We start from the raw sequence: 6,859 nt of genomic DNA, 5'->3' as shown, positions 1-6,859 counted from the left end.
ACGAGGGGGTGTTAGGGGAACTACATAATGGGTTCCGGAAACAAAGGAGGTTGGAGGACAATCTATTTTCATTGACACAGTGTATAGAAATTGCGGAAAAGGAACACAGGCCCTTATGGCTAGCATTTCTGGATATTAGGGGAGCCTATGACCGTTACTCAGGAGCATTTGTGGGACATACTGGGCACATTGGATGTGGAAAATGGAGTAATTAATCTTTTAAAAGATATATACAGAGGTAACAGAGTGCTCATAAAATGGGAAAAAAATGTATCAGGGCTTGTAGAGATACAGCGGGGGCTTAGACAAGGATGTCCTCTGTCCCCTTTGTTGTTCATGTTGTACCTGCAAGGGTTGGAGACCAAGTTAGAGGGGAGCGGACTAGGCTTCAACCTATCTTTTTTCAAGCAAGGGGAATTGATTAAACAGACATTACCGGGACTAATATACGCGGACGATATAGTGATAATGGCTGACAACAAGGAAGACCTGCAGAAGTTGTTAGACATATGCAGTACAGAGGTAGATAGATTAGGCTTCAAGTATAGTAAGGAAAAATCTGCAGTCATGATATTTAATGAAGAGGGCAGCGAGCATAGAATACGAGTTCGTGCTAAAAGTAGTGAATGAGTACAAGTATCTTGGGGTGTGGATAAATAACAGTGTTGAGTATCTGACAGAGCATGAAAAATATGTAATGAATAAAGCTAGTAGGCATGCAGCTGTCATGAAAAATAGGGCACTGTGGAATTACATTAGGTATGAGGTGGTAAGAGGGATCTGGAAAGGGGTGATGGTCCCTAGCCTGACCTGCGGTAATGCGGTCCTGTGTATGAGGCCAGACGTTCAAGCAAGGCTGGAAATTAGGCAACGGGGAGTAGGGAGGTTAGCTTTGGGAGCACATGGCAATACACCAAATCAGCTAGGGGGTACAGGGTGATATGGGATGGGCGTCTTTCGAGAGCAGAGAGGCTAGCAGTAAGATAGCATTTGAGGAACGATTGAAAAAGATGGAGGAAAAGCGGTGGGCTAGGAAAGCTTTCAGATACCTGTATATAAAGAATGTTGACACGAAATGGAGAAAGCGAACTAGAAAATTGACAAGCAAATATCTGGACAGCAGTAAGGAGGCAAATCAGCAATTATCGGTTAAGAAAAAGGTTAAAGAAACAGAGAGAGCTTTGTGGAAAACAGGGATGCTGACGAAATCGGTACTGGAAACATACCGGACCTTTAAACAGGAAATTGTCAAAGACCAGGAGATACGGCTGAACACTTGATACTCTCCTGTAAAGGGCTTCACCCTACAGTGGAAGGCAGCGGGGCTGACTTACCCAAGGCATTGGGGTTTAGGGATAGTGAAGGGAAAGTGGATTTTAAGAGGTTAGAAGTAACCAAGCGAAGGTTATCTGATCGGTGGCTAAAAGCAAGACAGGAGTAAAATTTCACAAGACACGGCTAGGTGGCTTGAGCCACCGCCCGATGTAAAGGGTTCAGCCGTATCCATCCATCCATGTTTGAGGTGCACGTAGCAGACGAACTGCGGCTCCGCAAGCATGATTTCTTCGCGTGTCGCATTCAAACTGCCGTTTGGAATCCGCTTGCATCGGAGATTCGGCCGGTAGTCGCTGATGCGCGATAGCCGCACGTAACTACGTCGTAAACGAACGCCTCTGTGACTGGGCAGCTGCGCTCGTTGGCGCTGCTCGAGACTGTCGCGGAAACAGCTGGCGCAGCGACGAAAGTTGGTCGCGGGTTTGGCTCCCATCGATTCTGGGATAGAAGCATGGCAACGGCTGTTTGTATCAGTTTTGTATGGATATTTTCTCAGAAGTTTCTGTTTCGCACACGTGTGAGGACCAAGGCCGCCAGCCGCGCGCGTTTTTCGTTAACGGACGACATCGAGCTCCTGCGCGAAGTTCGCGAATACAACCAATTCGCGAACCTGCTCAAGTGGGTCGAAATCGCAAGAACTCTCCTCGAGTATTCGGCTAAGGCGTTCGCAGTTGCGCGAACGATCTGAGCTGCTCCTGAGCCAGTACGCGGCCAACAATCGTGTGAACCTGCGCAAGTAAGTTATTTCGATTGCATGAAAAGGTAGTCGAAAAGTGTAGAGTGCAAAGTTTCAAAGCGTTCTCTTGGTTGACACGCAGGTCTGGACAATGCCTCCTGAAGAACATGTCTGAAGCGTCAGCTCGATTTCAATGGGCGCCGAGATCGCCACGACAGTGCGCAGACTGGCCGCGAGGCGGCGCTAAAAGATGACCCTCGATTTCGGTTTCAATGGCTGGGAGACTGTGATGCGTGGCTCCCGATCATGCTGTTTCATTTTTTTTCGGGCTTCGAGCAAGAACATTTAGTTCATTAACGACAGAAAACATGTTTTTGGATGTCTCAGAGTGCATCAAATGCTTAAAAAGTCGAAGCTGACTTCCTGAAAGAGGATTATCAGTTTCGGTTTCGAAATCTAAAAGCGTGCTGTGCACCCCGTTCAATCATGTCGTTAGGACCTTTTGTCTGCTGCATAACCAGCAACTTTTGGACGGTTTGCAACAAAAGGAACATGTTCGAAAATCCATGTTGCAACAAGTGCTTGAAGTGGCAAGAAATGCCGCAAAATAAGTATTTACACTGCATGATGCATTGTTGTATATTGTACTGCTGCCAATGGCAAAAAATCAATTACTACTTCGGACAAGTAAAAAGGGAAAATAATCCATGAGATAGAATAAGGACGGGGGGAAGTCCGGAATTATCTGAGCTCTCAAATGTAATCAAGTGACCCGTGCGAAAGGAGGACTGCATGGCGCTCAATGGAAGCCGGACACGTCGCGGTAACTTGCCTGGGGAGCCGCTGGCCCGCAGGGGCCACATCCCTCATATCTAAAGTTCTTAGAACCTTGCGAAGCGCGCGTCTGTTACAATCTTGCTGCGGAGCATTGCGAGATGTTTCGATCGGGTGAAGCAGATCTTGGAAGGCCCAGCCTGTGCTGTTACTATAGTCATTTTTCCGACGAGCTTTCGCCGAACGGTACCGCCTTGAATAACGTACGTTGACAAATCTCAAATAAACCTATGCCCATCATGTCTATTATTTCCGAAAGAAACACAGCTCACTAGGTTCCTGCGTGATGCACACGCGCACAATGACTTTGGGAGTAAAACAGCCGGCCTGACTGACTGGATTTCTCCAAATGACAAGCATGCGTGCGTTGATGAAATGACCACTGGAACAAGGGGAGTATATCAGACATGGCGTGCGACTTGTGAATATTAAAAAAAAAAACTGCGCTTGAAGGCACAGACACGTGCGCACTTACCAAGGAAAAATGGCATGCGTCAGTGCGATGAAGGCGGCGGAAATCGTTTCTTACTGCAGTTTCAAGAATATTCGAGAAAGAGGTTTCTTGTTGTTCATCTTCGCAACTGCGTTCTTGTCTGCATGTTATGTCAAGTGCATGTTTTGTTAGCAATGGTTTGTTGAATTTCTTGCATACAATATGCAGCAGTGCTTCTCTGTGGCGGCTATCCTTGTTCTCTTAGGTCAGGACAGGCAAACCCGCGATTTTATTCACACTAGTTGTAGAGCAAGCATGTGTCCAGTGGCCTTTGAAGATGCGTTCGGTCTTTGAGCATATCAACGAACTTAATTCTTGAGGCCATGTAACACACTACGGAGCGCTGACGTCGGCTAAAAGAGTCCACCCGTCGTGGTGGGCAGTCAAACTGTCTACAGTAGCATTTCCTTGGCTGGAAATGCAAGCTACAAACTACAGAATAATTTGATGTGTTTGGCTGCCAGTTTTTCCTTCTAATTACCTTGAGCCATCTTTCCCCGAGTTCTAAGTCGGCAGGAGTTTCATGAAACGAAATGCTGGGCTTCTTGTTTCGCTGACTGGACGTGCAAAACAGAACGCAACAGCAACGCATTTTCACTCGCTACTCCCTCCAGCAACTGCAGTCATCGACGCGTCACTTGTCAAACGGTAACACTAAACACACCACACAAATAATATAAAAAACAGCGCACCAGAAGGCAGACTTTTTGCTGAAACGGCAGTCACAAGAAAATTCTGTGCTGCCTGCGTGTCGTCTGCTACAAGGTCAGCTGAAAGCGCCGCCGTATGGTGGACGCGCGCTCTACGGCGGGCAGAAAAACCGCTGACGCTTCAAGCATGTTCTTCAGCAGGAGGCATTAATCTGGAGCTGAAGAGCAGTACAGCGAAAGGGAAGTTCTTTTTCTGACGTGTGGTGGCGCTAGGTACTTACCCAAACGTGCTGAACCTGGGTGTTGTTTGTCCACTGAGTGCCTATTGCGGAACGGTCCGCAAACGCTCATCGGAAGGAGTCGTTCGCGTTTTGGATTTGTGTGCAACCGTCTTGCGTACGAAAAAAAACGCAAACGCTAGACTAAAACTGTCGACTATCAGCAAGAAATGAAACGCGAACAAGACACCTGAGCCACGAAGTGCGAAATATATGCTCTTAGCCAAAGGAAGCTCAATGCTAGGGGAGGGCAATTTCGAAAGCTCAAGGACATTTCTTCAGAAGAGCTAATCAACCTCGCTTGTATTTGCTCTCTAGGAGCGAATATGCTGCTGTTTTTGTGTTGCCACCTCAGATTTCTTGTTCGCGTTTCATTCGTTGCTGATAGCGCGTTCGTGCGGTTTGGTTATGCACATAGTGATGCAAACCACGTCCGCGTAGGGAACAGCTGTCGCGTACCATGCGCACCTCGACTCTCGACAGAGGCCAAGGCTGATCAATAGCAGCAGGGCTTTGAGACTGTCTAAAGTGAGAGCGTTACGTAATTCGATCACTGAGGCCACTGGCTAGTCGCAAGCATTGCGTCGTCTGCTATATACTCAGGCTCATCGTGGGCCATGAGAAATTAGGTTGTTTTGCCAAGTAGGGTTTGCGGGTTTTAACTTTCAACTTTTCCTTCGTGTGTAATACTACTCTGCACATGGCTTATTATTGGGTTCAAGACTGACTTTAGTCTTTTATGAACACAACTCAAGTCTGCAGTGAAGACCCGCCCATGTACATTCACTATCACCGAACAGAATCCCTTCGCGACAAAAATAGCTTTTCTTGTTATCTTAATATGAAGCTAATCACATGATGAAATTATAAACGGAATTTTTATGCCACTGGCGTTTTTGATGCAAACATTAAAAAGTTGATTTTGTTCACTGTGGGGCTCATGAGGGGTCAAGCTACCTGAATACTTCATATTTTAAATTTATTTGATTATTTTGCATATCGTGCACACATTCAGCAGGCCAAAAGTTAATTTCATTTTGTGAAAGTGCTATTTCGAGAGAAAAAAATTACGAACGGCGTCATGGCAGGGGCAGTGTTTTCATGCACTGCGCTATTTTACAACTTTGCAGTTACATAACAGTCTACATAGTTAAGCCATGACGAATATATTTTGCATGCTAAAAGTAAAGATAAGGAATATTATGTCAGGCTTATTTCCACTATTCTAGAGAAATTATCACTTAATTGCTAGAAAAATCTTGAAAACTGTCTCAAATGAGGCTATAATCAATAATTTTTCTTTAAATTTACAGGTAGATAAGCATCTATGATAAAAATGTACTGATTTTCATTGTTGTATAAGAAAATGAAATCCCAGAGACACTGCCCTAAACCTGTCATTTCTCAATAGCTTTTGAATGTCTTTTCAAGATGATAGCAAAAAAACCCATCCCTAATTTTCTTAAAACTAGAACAGAATGTGGAAGTCTAAAACATAATTTCGAAGCCAATGTATTTTTAAAACATCCCCATACGTGCTTGCCAGAGACGCTTTACAGATGCACATTCTGTTCTAGGCTCTGTTATCTTTTGTTGACGAAGGAGGACCTGATTTACTCATTTTGCAGTCTCTCCGATAGGCTAAAGTGAAAAGAAAATAGTAAAAAAAGTTGAGGGAATGCCTGCTCCACCGTAGCTACCAGAGGTTTAAATCAATTGAACAGAGGCTAAAAAGAAGCCCAAAGGTATTTTTAAATCAAACACGATCGAATTAAAAAAGAAAATGACCCACTGTATGCCCGCAGCAGAATAATAGAGCGAGGGCCTATGCACACGCATGGCACTGTGAGATGAGAAAATTAAACTAAGAACTTTTGTTCACAATTGCTATGGGCCGTACATCCCGCTGTTACCTGCAACTGGCAATAGCGGCGTCAACGAATACTGCTTACATCACAGATCGGTGCTTGTTCATAAAAATCTAAATAGATACGCTCTCTCTTGATGGAAAGGTCTAAAGTCTTGGCATTTGGAGAAAATGTAAGCAGCGGAGGATGTATACTTGTTGCTTCTGTACCTTCCTTTAGGCATTCCATGCCGATGCTTGAGAAGCTACAGGTTTGAGCTTGAACAACATTAAAGGAAACAATATTATGCAACATGTTCTTTCATATTCTGTTTTGCCTCCTTCTAGAGACTTGTTCCACAAAAAATCAGGGATGGCGTTATATAATCTCATATAATAATTAGTCAGTACACTCTTTTAGCACTTAGATTCTTATCAATCCTCCAGATCTAAAGGTAATGTTTCCTTAGAGTGGCAGAGAAAACAAACTTTTGAATACTGCCCGATCTGAGACTTGTGGCATTTTTGAGATTTTTTCTATAGTCGGATAAAAAGTGACCACCACACAAAACTTCATGACAAAACATACTCCACTGTTAAAGATTTTCTTGTTGCTTAAAAAGCTAACATCATCATCTGCCTACCCAAAGATGTGGAGCAAATCTCAATAGCAGCAACGTGGTTGTAGTAGTGAAAAACTGGCAGGATTGGATGCTATTGTTTGCCATGGAAGTGACTCTACCCACG

This window comes from Amblyomma americanum, chromosome 1 (assembly GCF_052857255.1).
Source record: "Amblyomma americanum isolate KBUSLIRL-KWMA chromosome 1, ASM5285725v1, whole genome shotgun sequence".
Taxonomy (NCBI): domain Eukaryota; kingdom Metazoa; phylum Arthropoda; class Arachnida; order Ixodida; family Ixodidae; genus Amblyomma; species Amblyomma americanum.
This window is presented reverse-complemented; position numbering follows the sequence as displayed.